Source organism: Danio rerio, chromosome 11 (genome assembly GCF_052040795.2).
Source record: "Danio rerio strain M-AB ecotype USA chromosome 11, GRCz13ab, whole genome shotgun sequence".
In the NCBI taxonomy this organism is placed as follows: domain Eukaryota; kingdom Metazoa; phylum Chordata; class Actinopteri; order Cypriniformes; family Danionidae; genus Danio; species Danio rerio.
Window position 1 is genome coordinate 11919723 of NC_141031.1, and position 21205 is coordinate 11940927.

General features: G+C 36.5%; 2 protein-coding genes across 12 annotated transcripts in view; one reads left to right on the forward strand and one right to left on the reverse strand.

The window, feature by feature from the left end:
• Nucleotides 1-21205, forward strand: part of pla2r1 (phospholipase A2 receptor 1) — an 868273-nt gene that overhangs the window by 557178 nt on the left and 289890 nt on the right. The gene's annotated exons all lie outside the window — the stretch shown is intronic.
• hap1 (huntingtin associated protein 1) overlaps nucleotides 1-21205 on the reverse strand; it is an 88740-nt gene that overhangs the window by 43098 nt on the left and 24437 nt on the right. For 8 of the 11 annotated variants that reach the window (XR_015502392.1, XR_015502391.1, XM_087273381.1 and 5 more), the window contains 2 exons: nucleotides 8509-8841; nucleotides 1475-1669 (listed from right to left, as the gene is read on the reverse strand). The gene's annotated coding sequence lies outside the window, so the exon portion shown is untranslated. Of the gene's footprint in view, nucleotides 1-1474; nucleotides 1670-8508; nucleotides 8842-20173; nucleotides 20418-21205 lie in introns of those variants that run through there. The other 3 variants (XR_015502393.1, XM_087273374.1, XM_087273378.1) reach the window with 2 other exon arrangements.

The following is a 21205-nucleotide window of genomic DNA, read 5'->3' on the forward strand; positions in this document are numbered from 1 at the left end:
CATTTAGCAACAAAGCTAGAGTCAACGGGCAGACAGAAGCCCTGCTCATCACACGAATCGCCGTCTGTTCTGAAGTGAATTTGACGGCGAATGAAGCAAACTCAATGTTCAAGTGGCTATTTATGTGCTAATACTTCAAATACCGTTCCGCGTCTGGTGTGAACACAGCATTAAAGTTTCTGATTTGTTACCAATTACAGAAAAAACTACACACAGCCTACATTTAATCCTTATTTGGGTTCAAAAACAACATGCAACATATAGCCTACAACCAGTGCAAACCTCTCATCTGTATCTTTAATCTTCTCCAGCACATGTAACCTCTGTTAGAAAGTAATTCCGTCATTTATTTTCTTTTCGGCTCGCAGAACGAACCGCCAACTTATCCAGCACGTTTTTACGCAGTGGATGCCATTCCAGCCACAACGCATCACTGGGAAACACCCATACACACTCATACACTATGGACAATTTAGCCTACCCAATTCACCTGTACCGCATGTCTTTGGACTTGTGGGGGAAACCGGAGCACTCGGAAGAAAACCCACGCAAACGCAAGGAGAACATGCCAACTCCACACAGAAATAATTACGTCATTCCCAGTTCATAATAGTCCAAAAGGCGATGATAATAGTTATACATGGCAGTTTGTTCATGTTTTAGGTTGGTGAAAGAATCATTCGCTCATTCGTTTTTTCAGGCTTCTCCTTTGTTTTTTCGCGCTTGACTCACGTTTGTTTCTGAAAGGATCGGATGTCAGAAGCACTTCAATAATCATCTTATTATCATCAGCTGAAGAAGTTCTTTATTTCAAATATAGACACATGCAAGAGCGATCGCAAGCTCCCTCGTCCAAAGTAAAGTCCCGCGTGTGTTTTATAACAGACATGTGCCCATACAGGAGGATCTAGCGAGACTTGGTGGTGTTTCAGTAGTGAACAGCTGTTCCTGTTAGTGAACTCCAATAATGTCAAGCTACAAACCAAACCGTCTGAGAGGGGTCTGGATGCAGACCTGGTGCAGTGCAATCTGAGCTGCATCCAATGCTTTTTAACGCGCTCATCTAACACCACCCCTAACCCTACCCATCACAGTGATGTAACTCACTCCATTTGAGTGCATTGTGTCTGACATTGCATCGCTAAGTGATGCAGTCTCAGCTTGCATCATAAAGGCTGCATCCAGATAGTATTGAACCGTCTTCAGATCAATGTGTTTCAACAGTTTTAATTGTTTTTATGGAGTTTTACATTTCCTTGTATTTATACTGTTTTATTTTTTTTAACAAAATTATCTAAAAAGGGGGCAATAAAGGGCAAAAGAAAGGTTTTGCAAATAAATAAAGCTTTAAAATGAGCATTTTCTCAAGACAATCAGTATGAGCCTGTAAAGATTTTTTAGGGAAGCAGGTGGGCTTCGAAGTGAAAAAAGTTGAGAACCCCTGGCATAAATAGTAAGGAAGGTGTAGACTCACAGAAGTACTTGAGTGTTTCGTCGGTCTGCTCGTGTGTGAGTCCCAGAGCGGCCTCTGGTGGCAGCAGAGGTGTGTGCAGCCAGTCATCATGCTCGTACCCAAACACATGGTCTGCCCGCAGAGTGTATTTGGGTAATTCTTCAGTCAGCAAACTGACAATCTCCACCTCTGGTAGATCCACACTGGAGCACAGGTCTGTGTGTGATAAACAAAAAGTGAAGAATTAACTTTCACTGCTCTAAATGTGCAATTAATAGTTCGATCTAAAAATGCAGAATGACTTATAATATATAAATAAACCTGTGATGAAGGTTTAACATAAATCGGGGAAGAAATAAACAAGCGGTCTAAAAATTCAGGGGGGCTAATAATTTTGACTTCAACTGTAATTGTGCTGTTACACAACTGTAAACAAGAAAACATAAAAGGCTGTACAAACAATTAATAATTATGTTGTGTAAACTACTGCTAGCTTTTAAAATATGTCTATGGGATTTAATCAAACGGCTGGTTGCAAACCTTTTCTGTCAAACACAAAATAAGCTAGTTTGAAAAATGTTGGAAACTGACAAACACTAGCACTCAAATAAGGAATTATATTGAAGCCTGCTGGTTTCCAACGGTGTTTAAAATATTTTATGTTTAACAGGCTTTAAAACATTTCAAATGAAAGACAGATTTAAAACTCATATTTAAGTAAGTGTTGAATGCTATAACTAAAGCTACAGCATGCATTATGAGCTTTCAAAATAGACCATGATTAGAAAACAGCACACAAGCTGGTCCTTCCTTTGGTTTGTTCCACCTTTCCTGCCTTTGTCTGCTTTGTGCTCTGATATGACGGTAACACAACAAACTCATATCAGTGAATTGCAGGTGGTGTAAACAATGTTGTACTAACCTCACTTAGCACATTTAAGCTGCTTATAATACAAAAATGGATTTCCTTTACAAACAATTGATGTTTGGGGAAGACTAGGCATTACAACTACATTTAAAATAGTCAGGATATGTTGAGATAAGCATTCAAGCATACGCTCTAAAAGTGCTGGGTTGTTTCACAATGTTGGGTCAGATATGGACAGGCCCAGCTGTTGGGTTAAAAATTTAATTTAGTTTTCACAAATTAAATTAAAATTAACGCAATTTTGGATTTGTCCATATTTGACCTAATGTTGGGTTATGACAAGAGTGTATTACTCTAACTAGTATAGTATATATACTACTGTATAATATACATGAGGGCTGTCACAGTGGCGCAGCGGGTAGCACGATCACCTCACAGCAAAAAGGGCGCTGGTTCGAGCCTCAGCTGGGTCAGTCCAATAATATCCAGCTGCAGGCCCGCAGAACTACACATGTTTTAGGCACACACAATCTGGCACACACAATCTAAGCAAACCATATGTGGTTACAACGGATGTAAATGTTCTTAACGTCTTCTTGGACATCGTCGTCGTTATTTTTTGATATATATGGTTAATAAATACAAATACTGTGATCGAGACGGGCGAATGGGGAGCGTTGTTTCCGATCGCCATTCAACATAATAGACTGAACAGTTTTCTATCAGTCATCATAGATGATCATTATTATCTGACAGAGTCAATATGGCAGATACTCGTTTGCTGGCCTTGCTAAAAGATCTAAACTGGACAGGTTTAATCGATATAATGGAATTATTTATAATAGGCAACAATAAATTGTACATGTAATCAAATCTTTTTACATGTAATAAATGTATAACACTATATTAATATTTTACTCAAGCGTTTTAATAGCGTGTTTTTGCTTAATTTTAACTTTTTAATTAATGATTTCCCACATTAAATACTGTAGTAGTTTATAGTAAGCAATATATTGTTTTTAAACCAAAATTTAGCAATGGAAACAAATTAACCATTAATAATTAATTAAAAACCAAGTATATATATATGTATATATAATAACTATATTATATATTGTTTAAATGATTGACCATAGTAATTAATTTTAATGTGACACATTATTGTTTGCTTTTTATATTTTACAACAAATTGATTTTAACCAAGTATGATTATATTAATATCCTGAATTAGTTTATTAATCCTACAATTAGACAGTCTATAATGTTTTCTTTATGAGGACAGGTGAATAAAGACATAAGTGTCTTTAACCAATTATTTTTACTTACATAATTTAAGTTCAGAGACTGCTGAAATGTTAATATGATTGTTACAATATAATAATAATGACTGAAATGGGAAACCATGTTTGTGAAATTCAATAGGTGGCGATAATGCTCCTAAGGAGTTAGTTAGTTATCATATATGTTTTGCCTAAATCGTGTGTGGTAGATTGTGTGTTCTGCGGTTCTGCAGCTGGATATATCTCGGGTCAGTTGGCATTTCGGTGTGGAGTTTGCATGTTCTCCCGGTATTTGTGTGTTTTTCCTCGGGGTGCTCAGGTTTCCCTCACAGTCCAGGCATGCCCTATAGGTGAATAGCGTAAACTAAAGTGCCAGTAGCGTATGTGTGTGTATGAGTGTGTATGGATGTTTCCCAGTGATGGGTTGCAGCTGGAAGGGCATCCGCTGCGTAAAACATTTGCTGGAACAGTTGGGGGTTCATTAACAAACTAAACGGAAAAAGAATGAATGAATGAATAATACACATGCATCTACTTTGTGCTACAGTTTAACCCCAATATGCAAATTTGCAATGTACATAGACAGTAAATGCAGAAGAGCTACTCAAAAGAGCGCACATACCGTACACAACATTGTATCATACAATAAATGTGATGAATGACCTAGAGAGGTTTATTACATATCATTCTGCAAGAGTTATGCTACTTTTTAACTTTATGACACTAAACTGAATAAAAAAAAAAACGATAACTAAATGTCACATGAAGTATATCAAGGTCATGTAACAATAACGTAGCATACCATTGTACATGTTACTATACTGTAACATGTAGAATTGCATAAAGCAAAGGTTTTCATTTTAGATCTATTGCTACAATGGTAGATTACTAAAATAGTTTAAATTTGCTATGTGATAATAGTAAAGAAGAAGAATATTCGGATTGTAGACATAAACTAAACTACACGAGAAAGACAAAAGAATACATTTAAAATGAACTGTTGCTTTTGGGGTGGGTAATATTTTTAAATATAAAACAAAATGCTGTAATTACAGTAATATTGGGCAAAATTACTTCTTAAATGAGCAAATAATTTATATTTTAATATATTTAAAAACATAATTTATTCCTGTGGTGGTAATTTAAATGAATTCTAAATGATCATGTAAAAGACATTCAGTTTAGATGTAACGACCGGGGGAGTGACAGAGACAACTGGAGGTAAGATCCACAATGCAGGTTTATTCAGCGTCAGGCAAGCAATGATCAAACAGGTGCAAACGGGTATATTCAGGCAGTCCATAATCGTAGTCAGTATAACAGGCAACAGGTCGTAAGGCAGGCGGCTAAACAGGATAACAGGGAATACAAGGCTAGGATCTAAACACGGATAAACAAGAGAGGGAGAAACGCGTTGTAATGTCACTTATAGTTAACAGCAAACAAGACTCGGCAAACTGGATGAGTAAATGAGTGGCTTATGAAGGGTTTCTAATGAGTCTCTGAAAGTCCTCAGGTGATGCGAATGTAATCAGTCTAGATGAGTGAGCAGGCGTGAGTGTCTGGAGAGCATTTATGAATATGTAGTCCAGGGGAAGGCGGAAGTGTTCGTGTGAGAACCAGCGATCTCTGGAGAGCGATCGCTGGTTAGGTGACACTAGAGCCCTGCATTTGAGCCTAAGCCCATCAGAGGGCCCGACTTTTTTATGCCCCTTGAGCTGGGCTTCAGGCCAGTTTTCACGTCATGGCTAGCAAGCATATCGAGCTTCAAGCCTGCTTTAGAAAAAAAAAATTTCAAAAGTTTAATGAGATCTAATGCGTGCAGTCCGGAAGTGCCTGTTATGCCTTGTGCAAAGAGGTTTCCAGCCACGTGCAATGGTAAAGAAATATTACCAATAGTGAACTTAAAACGCTAGAGAAAAGGCAAGTTTTCAAATAGTGACAACTTTAAATGATGAGCCTACTGGTTATATACAATGCACAAATTGTAAGTTGAGTAAACTCACTGTGAACCACATACTACCTATATATACAAATAACTTACACTTACATTTAAAAAACTAATAAAAAAACTCCAAACACTCCTCTAAATTATTCTGATAAAAAATAACATAAACTTTCTATCTAAAACAAATCTGGTCTATTTTAATGGCTGTAACAGTATAAGCTGTTTGGCGGAAAAAAGACGGCTTCGGGTCGGACTCGGGTTAAACATTTTTATAAGCTCTTGGACAAGGGCAGAGCTACAGGCTGTGTGTCTCAGGCCAGGGCCGGGCTAGAGCTTAGATTTAAGGCTCATGCGGGGCTCTAATTTAGTCTATAATTTAGAAACCTTTTGAATAATTTAATGAACAGACAACTCGATTTTAAAAACAAGTGTTTTGTAACATCAAGCATGAATTCAAAGGTATAGTTCGCCTGAATATAAAAGTTTTATCAATATTTTCTCACAATCAAATAGTTCTAAACCTTTTCTGTTAAACACAAAAGAAGACATTTTGAAAAATGTTGGAAACTAAAACATTGGCACCCAACGTAGGTAAAAAGAAGTATATGAAAGTCTGCTGGTTTCCAGCAATGTTTAAAATATACTTTTAAAATATCGCAATATCTTAAATGATAAATAAATATTAAATATTGTGAATAATTTTTTTGTGAAATATCCCTTTAAAATATATGTGACCTGGAAGTTGCTGAGACATTTATTCAAGTATTTTGATGTGCGTCCAACTAAAGATCTGCAAAGGACAAAATTTTGAATCCCGCTCCTGCGGTTTTTGTCCGAACTCGACCACCCCCGCTTATGTTCAGCATTCGTTGTTCCACTGCCTAACCAGCCCCGTTTTCTACCCGCCGCGCTCATTCCCGCAAAGAATCCAGACAGCCTTTAAAGGGTCACGAAACACCAAAACACATTTTTTGAGCTGTTGACAGTCGTATATGTGTCCCACACTGCTAAAAACACTATTAGGACACCTATATTTCACTAAAAAGTGTAAATTGGTTGTTTTTGCGTTATTTCAAGCAAATTCGTACTTCCGGTTTGAAACGAATTTTTGAAGCTGCGTCACGGTCATGACATAATAGCGTTGTATTCCAGCGTGCAGACTGGGCGTCTGTGCCAGAGTGAGTCTTATTACGTCTTACAGTGTGTTGCATTAATGCATGAGTAAGGCTTGGTTCAAACCAATCAGCGCGCTCTATTGTGCAACTTCATTAATATTCATTACTGTCAGAGTGTAGACGGCAGAGACGCCACGTTGTGTTGGCAAAACAAGCGTGAAGTGTTGCTTTTATTGTTTGCTGCCGTTAAGTTTTGTTTTCATTTTCTCTCTGTGAGAGCGCAGATTCACACGTCACACGTGGATTAACAGTGTACGCGACAACAATAACTTACGTGTCTAAGGAGGATTATTGTTTACCTGAGAGCTGTTCTCATCTGCAAACGCTGAGATCTGGATTCGCTTGTAGTCTCCTCTAAATAAAGACGCGACTCTAGTTGCTGTGGATTGTCCTGTCTTTACAGATTTGGTAAGTGAGCGACCAGTGCTCTTTGTTTATTCAGTTCGTATTTTATTTGTATCAAACAAACTATTGCACCAGTGTAAACAAGTTAGCACTAACAGTTACAACCAAACTATTACCTCGTGTTGGATTTTGTGACCGGAATAACACAAGCGGGTTTTTGACGCTACCTGCCGTGTGCATCTAAGTTTCCGGGAAATGCTGAGTTTTTTTTTTTCTCTCATTCGCCGTGCGGTATCAAACATTGCATAAAAAATACACGCTTAGAGCAGATCCTCGAATCAAATATCTCGTTTGTCGGGAGGGACATGAATGAATTCCCTGAATGAAAGAGCCAAACTGCAGTTAAAGTCCACCATTTAATAATTTGGCAAATAATTCGACAACAGATGTCCATGTAAACACAGTCACATTGTCCGCTGTGGTTGTGTGTTTTGACTCTGAAATTCAGCACGCCCAAATAGACACTCCCACACCAAGCCTCTTTTCTTCCTCCGACACTCCCCCCTAAACATAGCTGGACACACCCACTTTTCTGACTTTTTCCAAAGTAGAGATGTGAAAACACCCTGCTGAAACGAGGGGGTTTCATGGCCCTTTAACAAGCTGTCTGTATGAACACACACACTCACACACACAACACCAAGCAAGTGACACAGACCGCATCACGCTCTCTCTCATTCACACACATACACACACACACAGCATTAAGATCTCTCCCTCATTCACACACATACACACACAGAGACAGCAAAAACAAGCTAAACCCAGCATCAAGCTCTCTCATTCACACACATACATTCGAGTGCTCACTTGCTCGGGAGTTGGGAGTGATATTGTTAGACCGCCTGCTCCCGTTCAAAATACACCAGTTACCGACCGCTTCCGCGCTTTATTCGGAAATGTATTCCCGCGCAGCAAGAAATCTGGTCGTGTCGGGAATGCAGACCTCTACTTCCAACTGAAACAGAATATTGATTAGGAGGTGGGGCTTTCTTTTTGTGCATCATTCCCTCATAGTAAACTAACAGTAAGAGGGGCGTGGTTAAAAATGTTGTGGCTAAAGCATAAAAATGACATCAGCGAAGAAGGACCATCACTCCAAACACAGAAGCAAATGGTCAGATTTTAATTGTAGATTTCTAAAACAATGTTTTTTCAGTGCATAAACCTGAACAGATTAATTGTTCACCTGACGAATAACAATGTGCGTTAGAAAAAAAGAATTGTATATTGTAATTTTACACAGACTTTAATGTGTCCAAAAATTATGACCTTACAGGGCATAGTATAGTCTGCTAAAAATAAATCAGCATGGATGACCCAACAACTAACAGTCACCACTTTGCAAAAGTGAGCAGCAACAAAAGCTCTTACTGTACCTGTGAGAGTTGAGACATCATGAAAACCCAGTGCAGGCACGGGATCCTTCGTCACGTTCCCATTATTGAGGCAAATCTCCTGGGCGAGGGTCCCGCATCCCTCTCCCTGCTCTCCATGGAGGCCGAGTGGCCCTGGGGACTCCAGGAGGGCTGAAAGGGGCACGAGGGAGGAGAAGAGGCAGAATCGATGGAATAAGACAGTGTGATAGGCCTACTGGAGTTCAGGATGAAGACAGGTGCTTAAGGCCTTCAAAAGATGTGCTGCCACCAACTGGATCAAAGACCAGCTGACAAATATGCAGATAGAATCCACAGCACATGTCCTTATGTGACCTGGTGGAAACAGAAAGAGAGAGATGTACAAACTGACAGATTCTTATGTTATTGTTAGTATAGTGATGAAATACATCTATAAGCATTTTTTATATGAAATCTGTTAATTAGACTGTTTAAAATAAATACATAAAAAATGTTTGGCAAGTTTTAAATTACAGAAGAAGTTAGAATTAAACTTTTGAACAAATAATAATGACCTTTTAAATAGTTTAAACTCTAATAAGGCAAAGAATCCTGAAAAATACTCAAAAAATCCTAAATAAATTACATATTTAAAAGATTCCTTTGGATATATCCAAATGATAAAATTACATGAAAATAGTTTTTGCTATCATTTTCCACCCAGAGTTCACCCAAAACTAATATTTAACTCACTACACTGTAAAAAAATATTGTGGTGATTGTGTTATAACAACTTAATATTTTGAGTTATGCTAACTTTTCTGGATTGAATGTGTTGACATAAGTTAAATATCAAAGTTTTACTTGGCTGAACTTATTACACTTAAAAAAGAGTACTGAAGAGTACTAAATGTAATGAAAAAAAAAAAATAATAATATATATATATATATATATATATATATATATATATATATATATATATATATATATATATATATATATATATATTATTATTATTTTTTTTTTTATGTAGTACCTTTACTTAAACCTATATCTGTTTACTTTTGGATAAAACTGCAGGTTTATAAAGTCTGCAGAAAGTTCTGCAAGTTTAGTATTTGATTATGCTGGTATAAAAGGCTTAAGCAGGTTAGAAAATCTGGGCAGGTTTGGAATCAGTTAGGATATTTTGAATGTGCATTTTATGTTTAATATTAACAAAAAACCAAGTGTGTGTAGCTAAAGTGTATTTCAGGTGTTTTTAGTGCTTTGGGAGGATTTTGAATAGTTTGAAAACATTAAAATTTATCTGACAACACTGACTACCGTTTTCTCATTGTAATGCTGTGGTGCGTGTTTGTCTGAGGTTCTTCTCAGATACCTGCACCTGTGGTGAAATTTGTATTTGCAGACTACAAAAACCTCCTTTTAGTATTAAATAAAACACAGTCCATAAAATGAACATGGTCCACGGTGGCTAAGTGATTAGCACTGTCACCTCAGCAAGAAGGTCACTGGTTTGAGTCCGGGCTAAGCCAAGAGGCATTTCTGTGTGGAATTTGCATGTTTATGTGGGTTTGCTCTGGTTTCCCTCAAAGACATGTGGTATAAGTGAACTGAATAAACAAAATTGGATGTAATGTGCATGAACGAGAGAGTCAACTTCAATATTTAAGTGAACTAAACTTAAACCACATCCATCCATGTATTGTCAAGTCCTGTCAACTTTAACTGGTTTAACACACTTAAACTGATTTATGACAGCTTCTTTTTTTAAATGAAATAAACGTAACATTTTAAGACAGCAAGGACACTTACTTTATTTAAGTTGAAACAACAAAAACATTTTTTATAGTGTATGTACAATAATCACCCTCAGTGGTTCCAAACTTTTTGAGTTTCTCATAAAGACATTGTTTTGAAAAATGTTAGAAACCTGTAACCACTGACTTTCATATGGTACAAAAGAACAAATACAACTACAGTCAATGGTTACAGGTTTTCAGTATTTTTCTAAATATTTTTTGTGTGTGTTCAAGAGAAGAGAGAATCTCAAACAGGTTTGTGACAAGTGAATAAGGATTAAATGAAGATAATTTTCAGTTTTTGCTGAACTATCCCTTCAAAAGGCTACCTTAACTATGAAGTTTAAGCGATAGTTCGCCTGAAACTAAAAAATCAGTCATCAATTACTCATCCTTTACTTTTTCCATACATGTTTGACTTTCTTTCCTCTGCTAAACACAAAAAGAGGTCATTTAAAATGTCATAGAATCCGTAACAATGACTTCCATCCCAGCAGACACGATGATGTCAAAACGACATATAGAATTGACTACCTTGAGGTCAAAATGACATCACATCGACATCTAACATTGGCATCAAAAACATGTAAAGTCCTGTAATGATTTTAAACTCATTTTTCGATGCCAATGTTCAATATCAACCTGATTCTGTTTTGACATCAATAACTTTTACATCCAATGTCTAGGGATATAAAACTCAAAACTCAAAAAATTATTGCTGAATGATAATTGTATTGTTGTAATAATATTCATTATTTTCTTAACTTCCAGCCGCAGAAGTGTCTCTTCTAGACTTGACCGTTTTGTTTTTGTTTGTTTTTTAAGCTGTTTTCAAAATATCTTCTTTAAGAAATTTAGAAACTTATAAAGGATTGGAACTCCTTGAGGGTAAGTAAATAGTAAGTAAATTGGCATTTTTTGGTGAACTATCCCTTTAAATTATGTGGGAAAAAACAAGAATCAAAAAAGAGCAAGAATCTTGGGGACACAGATCATGTTCACTGAAAGCAGGCCACTGACTGTATTGTGCCACTGATGTGAAACTGGATATGTCATCATGTAACTACAGCAGTGTTACTCTCAGCTTGATGTCTTTCAGTAAAAATGTCTATCAGATCAGATGTAGTATCAAATTACATGAAACACTGTTCAATAATTTAGACAGTGGTGCATCAAATCATTTGAGACTTTTGAGGCTTGATCTGATCTGAAGCAAAGACCCCAAAAGTGAGAATGTACCATGTTTAATCAGATCGTTTGATAAAATGTGTTTTTCTTTCTTTTTTTTGACAATATAAGGTAATCCTAAAATAAGCCTGGCTCACTCAATAACTGGCTCACTGACATTAATGTTTTATTCTACAAGATTAAATGAATTAGTGTTTGTTTGTTTGTTTGTTTGTTTGTTTGTTTGTTTGTTTGTTTGTTTGCTTGTTTGTTTGTTTGTTTGTTTGTTTGTTTGTTTGTTTGTTTTAATGGATATGCACCTGAAATAAAATCTGCATGCAGTTACATGCTCCAAATGTTTTTATATTTGAATTCACAATATTAAATGCATTAGTAACAATTTTTGTGAATAATTAATCTTTATTTTTTATTAACTGTAAATTAAATTAATGACAATTTTTATCTGCCACCTTTCTGAAAAAAACTGTATAAAAGGACAAGAACATGAATAATAAACACTCTTTGTTCTCCATTTATTTATTTATTTATTTATTTATTTATTTGTTTGTTTGTTTTCTGAATGTTTAAATGATTAAAACAAGGTCTGAAATTTGGTCTGAATTAAATACATAGGCTTAGTCCCTTTATTAATCCGGGGTCGCCACAGCGAAATGAACCACCAACTTATCAAGCAAGTTTTTACGCAGTGGATGCCCTTCCAGCCACAACCCATCTCTGGGAAACATCCACACACACATTCACACACAAACGCATACACCGCATGTCTTTGGACTGTGGGGGAAACCGGAGCACCCGGAGGAAACCCACGCGAGCGCAGGGAGAACATGCAAACTCCTCACAGAAAGAACACAGTTTAAATCAGCCCTAAATTAGTCAATAAGCTAGATGGTCAGGAACACTGCTGTTGGTGTCGTAAATCTGGCAACCTGCACTTGAGTGTGTTTTTAACCAGGTGTGCACAAGTTCAACCACTGGGTGTCAAACTTAGGCCGTACTCACACTAGGTACAGTTGCCTCGAACCGGGCCAAAGCACGCTTGTCCCCCCTCCCGTCTCCCCCGACGGCCCGCGCTCACATCATATTGGGCCTCGGCACGCTTACGTCATCGCTGCTGCTCTGTTCAGTGAGAAACGCTCTCTATGGCAAGCCTTTTTAGCATTTAAATCTTTGTTCTGACTCCATAAATATATTTAGAGATATCTCTAATTATATTTTGACTAGTCATAATTATAATTCCACTACTCAGAATGACAATTAGAGATATCTGCAATTACAATTGTACTAGTACGAAATCAGATTGGAGATATCTGCAAATATATTATGACTAGTCATATTCCTCCATTGACTTCCATTGAAAAATATTTGCAGATATCTCTAAATGAGTTTTGATTAGTCACAATTGTAATTAGAGATATCTCCAAATGAATTTTGACTAGTAACAAGATATCTTTAATTCATCATACTTAGAGATATTTACAAATATATTTGAAGATATCTCTAATTAATTTACTAATAGTCGAATTACAGTTGTAGATATCTCCAAATGAATTTTGACTAGTCAAAATTCATTTGGAGATATCTCTAATTACAATTGTGACTAGTCAAAACTTATTCAGAGATATCTGCAAATATTTTTCAATGGAAGTTAATGGAGGAATATGACTAGTCAGTCATAATTTATTTGCAGATATCTCCAATCTGAGTAGTCGAATTATAATTATGACAAGTCAAAATATAATTAGAGATATCTCTACATATATTTATGGATAGTCAGAACAAGGTTTAAATGCTAAAACGGCTTGCCATACGCTTTCAGTAGCACAGTGGAGATTTCTCTAGTTATATCCTTTCAGTCGTTTGTTATGCAGTGACATGCAGTCAAATATTTCGCCAAACAGTCCTTAGGGATGCGGTGACACGCAGTCAGATATTTTACCGGACAGATCCGCCACTTTTGGCACTCATAAACAATCATAAAGCCCTCGTGCTGCAGGAATGAGGAGGTCTGCTGAAGGCGCGCAGCTGACGTGTAGTGAGGGGTTTGCGTCTTTAATAAACTACGGCAGTTTGCGTTCACTGAACAGTAAGAATGATTAATAAATCCATATGAAACAGCCCCTTAAAAGTCACGTATCGTTTTCAGTTTCGGGCTTTGGCGCGTCTTGCACTCACACACAAGCGTACCGCGCCAAAGCCCAAGTGATCCGCGCTCAGGCACACCTCTTCCAACCGGGCCAGGGCCGGTCAAGTGAACTGTGCTTGAGCCTGATTCAGCGCACTTACACTTCTCAAACGATCCGGGAAACGGGCCTGGGCACGGTATGGATGGCATAGTGTGAGTAGGCCCTTACATGCTGCACCTTTAAACACAATCGTGCCAATCAGCTCAAGTCTTGTTAGATTGATTTATTTAATGCATTATACCTTAGTGATTGTTTCAAAGAACAGAATAATAAAACTAGTAAACTCATACCTTATAGTTTACTTTTTAAATCCTAGTAATCATGATGTAGCAAATATTATTATCTAAGATTCCCATAATTTATAGAGTTGTCAGAAGTTTAGTCACGGTGATGCCATTAGTTTATTGTTTTGTGATGTAATTAAATGATAGCCTACATTTTAATAGCTTTTAATTGTGTAGATTCTATTGAGTAGTTGAATAGGAACAAAACATGAAACTGATTTACTTTTGTTGCCCACAGAGCCAATTTACTTCTGAAATAGTCCAAACAACAATGTGTTTTTGCTTTGCTACTTCCATGGCTGTCCTAAATAAACGTCAGCATCACAGCAACACATTAGTCAAACTTTGCATTGCAAAACTAATTTGGCCACTATATTTGTGATTGCTTTTGAATACTGACCGAGTTCTAAAGTCACTGTCACTTTTAGCTAGAGATTGTAGACTCAAGGTGACTGTACACAACACTAAACTGCCAGCCAAACTCCTGCTGGAGGTGCCTACGTGTGTCCTTTCACATACCCTCTAGTGCTCTTCTAGAATCACAGAACAACAGAGGCCAATAGAGAGAGAGAGAGAGTGATAAAACAAGAGAAAGTGAGAGACGGGAGGACAAAGAAAGTCTTTTTTCAGCCTATCAGGACGGACATACTTGAATTACGGCTTAACTTTGGGGGAGGGGCAAGTTCAATGTTCAGAAAGCATGTGTGAACCGGCCGTTTCCTAGGAGAACTGAGGACTGTGAACGTGCGGCTTGGTCACATGATGCATCTGTCAGTGGGATTTTATGGGTTCATGCAAACACGTACACATGGACGTCTGTATGCATGGATACAGTGATCCTGCTTTGATGAACGCTACTTGTTTTTTGAAGTTTTGAGCATTGCCAGAGTTTGTTTGCATGCGTATGCAGTGGCTGAATCCAATCCTTATAAATCACAAAGTAACAACAGCACAAAGAGCACATTATCATGAATTTCCTAAGGCACAATGACTTAGTCCTAAGGTAAACAATTAAGTATAACCTATTTACTTTTCTTGGCTTTTACTTCTCACTCTGCAGACAACACATTAAGTATAAGCCCCAAACACATTTTATTATTTTATTAAAAATATAATAATACTGTTAGTCCTGTGTATTCCACAAAAGTTTGTCCTAATAAACACTGTCAAGGTTACTGAAGTTGCTAAACTCTTACTATTTGACGTCTTCTGACCTTTAGGAAATGTACGCATATGAGTTTTTTAACAGCCAATACTGATGTCAATATCTTGAGGTGACTCACTACATGTATTCAAGTACTGTACTGACATATATTTAAGTACTATATATTTATATATATATATATATATATATATATATATATATATATATATATATATATATATATATATATATATATATATATATATATATTAGGGGTGTCAGCGGGAAAAAACAGGCTTGTTGAAGTGCTTGTTAAACTGCAGAAGCAGGAGACCCGTCGACAGAACTTAAATCCTCTCCTCTTTCAATAAAGTCGCCGGTGTGTAAGCATTTTGGATTTACAGTGAGTTATGTTGACAAAGTTTGTGTGGTCGACAAAAAAAAAACACAGTTTTGCAAGCTCTGCTATGTACGTATTACGCAAGGTTCGTCAGATAGACAACACCGCCATCGCGATCCTCCGCCCGCCCCCGTTGCAAATCCGCTCGCGAAAAGTACACACTCAGGCCCTGTTTACACTGTCTTTGTTTTTAAATGGCATTTTAGAACGACAACGATTTGACATCCACAGTGGTGTGTAGCATTTCTGAGCAGCCCTTCTTTCTCTCTACCTCCGACACACACAGACACAGACGCACACACACAGCCATGTGTTCGAGACAGCAGGTCCAGGCAGTCAGAGGATCAGTAGCCTGCTTCAATCTTTCACTCACTTGTACTTTGTCATTTTAGCGAACACCTCAGACACTGTTGGCTGGCTCCTGTTGGTTGTGCGTCTTTTTTTACAGACGCCATTATAACGACACAGATCACTGCCTATTCACAAGTCCCGCAGAAAAAGTGATTGACAGGTGGTAATTATGTGTGTAACTTGCCTTTATTCATTTACTGTATGATTTGTTTAATGGTAAAACAAAGACCATGCAGCTCAGGTAGTTTAAACGGTAGGCTACAAATAATTAATTGGTCATTAATTAATTAATTATTCATAATCGAAAATCGAATCGAATCATGCCTTTAGAATCGAAAATGTAATCGAATCGAGGATTTATATATACAGTTGAAGTCAGAATTATTAGCCCCCTTTTGATTTTTGATAATATTTTTTGATAATATTTTTTCTTTTTCTTCTTCTTCTTCTTCTTCTTCTTCTTCGTTTTATTTCAGCTAGAATAAAAGCAGTTTTGAATTTTTGGGACAAAATTATTAGCCCCTTTAAGCTAATTTTTTTTTTTCCCGATAGTCTACAGAACAAACCATCGTTATAGAATAACTTGCCTAATTACCATAACCTGACTAGTTCACCTTATTAACCTAGTTAAGCCTTAAAATGTCACTTTAAGCTGTATAGAAGTGTCTTGAAAAATATCAAGTAAAATATTATTTACTGTCAGCATGGAAAAGATAAAATAAATCAGTTATTAGAAATAGGTTTTTAAAACTATTATGCTTAGAAATGTGCTGAAACAATCTTCCCTCCATTAAACAGAAATTGGGGAAAAAAATAAACAGGGGCGCGAATAATTCGGGGGGGGGGGTTAATAATTCTGACTTCAAATGTGTGTGTATATATATATATATAATGAGTACACTCCTTTTTAAACCGATATATTTATTTTGTCACCAAACATCTTTTTTGAAAGACAATACAATTAAATTTATGCTATTTTTTTTCGTTTGCTTTCTTGATTTTTCCTTTTTTTCAATAACATATAAATGTGGGTGTGCTAGTTTTTGGACTGTTATTATTATTATTATTAATATAGATTTTTCTTCAGTACTAACTAATCTAATGTATTTGCACAAATATAATGTTGTATAGCTTCCTAATAAAAATATGAATGTATATGGAATATCAGAAATATGAAAAATATGGGTGTACTTATATATGATATATATACAGGAATCATAGAGTGAAATTAAATACCTTTTTGGACTTTTTTAAATACTCATTCCATAAAGTGCATCTGGAAAGTATTCATAGCACTTTTCTTTTTCCACATTCCTTTATGTTACAGACTTATTTCAAAATGGAATAAACTCATTTATTTACCCAACATTCTACACACAATTCTCCATAATGTCCATGTGAAAAAAAGTTTTTGAAATTGTTGCAAATTTATAAAAAAACTAAACCTGAAAAATCACATGTACAGAAGTATTGACAGCCTTTGCCGTGAAGATCTAAATTGAGCTCAGATTGATTCTGTTTCCACTAATCATTCTTGAGATGTTTCAGCAGCTTATTTGGAGTTCACCTGTGGTAAATTCAGTTGATTGGACATAATTTGAAAAGGCACACACCTGTCTATATAAGGTTTCAGGGTTGATAGTGCATGTCATAGACACACACCAAGCATGAAGACAAAGGAATCGTCTGTAGACCTCTGAGACAGGATTGTCTCGAGGCACGAGGCGGGGGAAGGTTACAGAAACACTTCTGCTGCTCTGAAAGTTCCAAGGAGCACAGCGACCTTCATTATCTGTAAGTGGAAGATGTTTGGAACCACCAGGACTCTTCCTAGAGCTGGCTGGCCTAAGCTAAGTGATTGGGGCAGATGGGCCTTAGTCAGGGAGCTGATCAATAACCTGATGGTCACTCTGTCTGAGCTTCAGCATTCTTCTATGGAGAGAGGAAAACCTTACAGAAGGACAACAATCTGTGCAGCAATCCACTATTCAGGGCTTTATGGTAGAGTGGCCAGACAAAAGCCACTGCCAGCCTGTAATTTGCCAAAAGGCATCTGAGGGACTCTCAGACATTAAGAAACAAAATTCTCTAGTCTGTTGAGACTAAAATTGAGCTCTTTGTAGTGAATACCAGGAGTTATGTTTGGAGAAAACCAGGCAGCGCTCATCACCAGGCTAATACCATCCCCACAGTGAAGAATGGTGGTGGCAGCATCATGCTGTGGGGATGTTATTCAGCAACAGGAACTGGAAGACTAGTCAGGATAGAGGGAAAGATGAATACAGTAATGTACATAGACATTCTAAATGAAAACCTACTCCAGAGTGATCTTGACCTCAGATTGGGGAGATGGTTTATCTTTCAGCAGGACAATGACCCAAAGCACACTGCCAAAATATCAATGGAGTGGCTTCACAACAACTCGATGAATGTCCTTGAGTGGCCCAGCCAGAGCCCAGACCTAAATCCCATTGAACATCTCTGGAGAGATCTGAAAATGGCTGTACACCGTCGCTTCTCGTCCAACCTAATAACCTACTTGAGAAGTACTGCAAAGAAGAAAGGGCAAAAATTCCCAAACACAGGTATGCTAAGCTTGTGGCATCATATTCAAAAAGATTTGGAGGCTGTAATTGCATCAACAAAGTATTGAGCAAAGGTTGTCAATTCTTCTGTACATTTGATTTTTCAGTTTTTTTATTTTCAATAAGTTTGCAACAATTTCAAAAAATCTTTTTTCAAATTGTCATTATTTGGTATTGTGCGTAGAATTTTAAGGGAAATAAATGAATTTAATCCATTTTGAAATAAGGCTGTAACTTAAAAAAAATGTGGAAAAAGTAAAGCGCTATGAATACTTTCCGGATGCACTGTACATTTTATATTCACAGATTTAATTGAGGCAAATCTTAGCATACAACCATACATTGCATAATCAAAAATTATATAAAATAAATGCCCTGCAAAGTAACACATTTTGTTTTATTTTTTGCAAGTAAAGTAAAGAATCACTCTTGCAGTGTGTGTGTGTGTGTGTGTGTGTGTGTGTGTGCGTGTGTGTGTGTGTGTGTGTGTGTGTGTGTGTGTGTGTGTGTGTGTGTGTGTCTTATTTTATTTTATATTATTTTATTACTTTTATATTTAAAAAATTCTTTTTAAAAAAATTTACAACTTTAAGCCTATATTAATTTAGAGAGAAACAAACGCAAAATAACATACTTTTACACTACATTGTTTAAAAAGTAACTTTTAAACTTTTAGTTCATAAACTTTAATAATAGTAATGCAGTAATTAGTAATGCAATTTAATCACAGCAAATAAGGCACAAACAACAAACAAATAAATACAAACAAAAATAAAACAACAAATGATGATAATAGAATGAAGGATGCTAAAATTAATCGAATATTTCACCAAAAAAATTAAATTACCTCATTATTTATTCTCCTCATGTGATTTTAAACCTTTATGAGTTTCTTTTTCTGATGAAAACAAAAGAAGATCTTTTAAAAAAAAATGCAGAAATATTACTATGGAAGTCAACGTGTGACAGGTACCAACATACTTCAAAATATCTTCTTTTGTGTTTAACAGAACAATGAAACTCATATTGGGTATACACTAGTCAAAGGTGAGTCAACGAGGACATGACATTTCCTTTTTGGGAGAGCTATCCCTTTAATAATAATACTAAAACAATTAAGATCACTCTAGGTGCCCTGCTATCAGTATAGTTGCATATTCTATTATAGATAACCTATTTAAATCTTCTAAAATCATCCAAATGTTGTAATATGACAAATGGAAGCCTCTGCTAAAGAGAGATTTTTAAAAAATCGACAATCGCATGTATATTTTGCATTAACAAGGTTATTAAAATAGATTTGGAATTTCAAATGGTGGAAAACTACCTAACAGCGAGAAATGAGAATCTCAAAATAGTCAAACGTCAACAAATTAACGAGCTGATATCTCAGTCTATCCATATCTAAGATAGTCAAAATAAAAAGATTAAACTCTCTAGAAAATCACACTCAATTGAGTCATCAATAGGGAGAAGGAAAAAGCACAACAAGGAACCATCAACTCAATTTCTGTACAATACTTTCAGATACAAGACTTATTTACTGTAATGTGCCTCAGTCAGAAGGGCTGATTGCAGGCAATAAACTATGACAGTTCAGACTAACAAAGGTGTGTCAGATATAAAAGAGCACGAAAAGTCAACTGCAATTAAAATCAGATTAAATAACAATTTTGGAGCAAATGTCCTTCAAGAACTACACTTTAGCCATCCTCCAACATGCAAACATGCAGAAAATGGAAAATCCAGGAGGAATTGAATATTACCTTCTACTTGATGATCCAAAACCTTTAAATGAAAACTGCTCATTTCATTTTTTAAAACTGTCTTATGATATGTCTTGTGATGTCAGCTCGCAGCAGCAAGATCTAAAAGAGATCTGAGAAGAACTCTGTCTCTGGCCCACAGGTGACAGATAAGTTTCTCCTATCACAGCTGTATCTGATCATGTGTGCCCGACAATACAAACAGTCCCCATTGCCTACGAGCTGTCCTGCACACGCTCTCTTTCGCATTAAAGGTCAGTCAAATCATAAATGTACAAGCAAACATGTGCTGATCTGAATTAGTAAGATTATGAACTCAACACACAGTATAAAGACAACTTTTACCGTGGAATATTCAGTTGAAATCAGCAATGTGGAAATGTGTGTTACACTTTTTTAGTATGATTATTAATATTTATAACTTCATTTATTCATTCGTTTTCCTTTGGCTTTGTCCCTTTATTTATGAGAGGTCGCCACAGCAGAGTAAACCGCCAATTCATCCAGCATATGTTTTACACAGCAGATGCCTTTCCAGCTGCAACCCAGTGCTGGGAAACACCCAAATACACTTATTCTCTCACACACACTGCAGCTCACTTAGCTTATTCAATTCACCTTTACCGTATGTCTTCGGACTGTGGGGAAAACTGGAGCACCAGGATTCAAACCAGCAACCTTATTGTTGTGAGTAATCAGTGCAACATAGGCTCATTCTAGAAACATAGCCCTATATACATTTCTGGAGATCGCAAGTTATGTAACCAGGGCTACGTATGGCTGCATTTCATCTTAAAAACGAATGCTATGGGGTGGTATGATGCCGTTCCTTTTCACGCTTACCAGCTGACAGATTATCTACGTATGGACGGCTTTACCGCTGTTACCAGTTTGTCGGGTAGCTTGACACGTTCGTTGGTGGACTTGAGATGCAGAGAGGAGTTGACCGCAACAACGAGCTTCGAGTCCAGTAAAGAACGGTTCCAGAAAGCAGACAAAAATAAAAAATAAAATAAAATAAACAAGTAAATA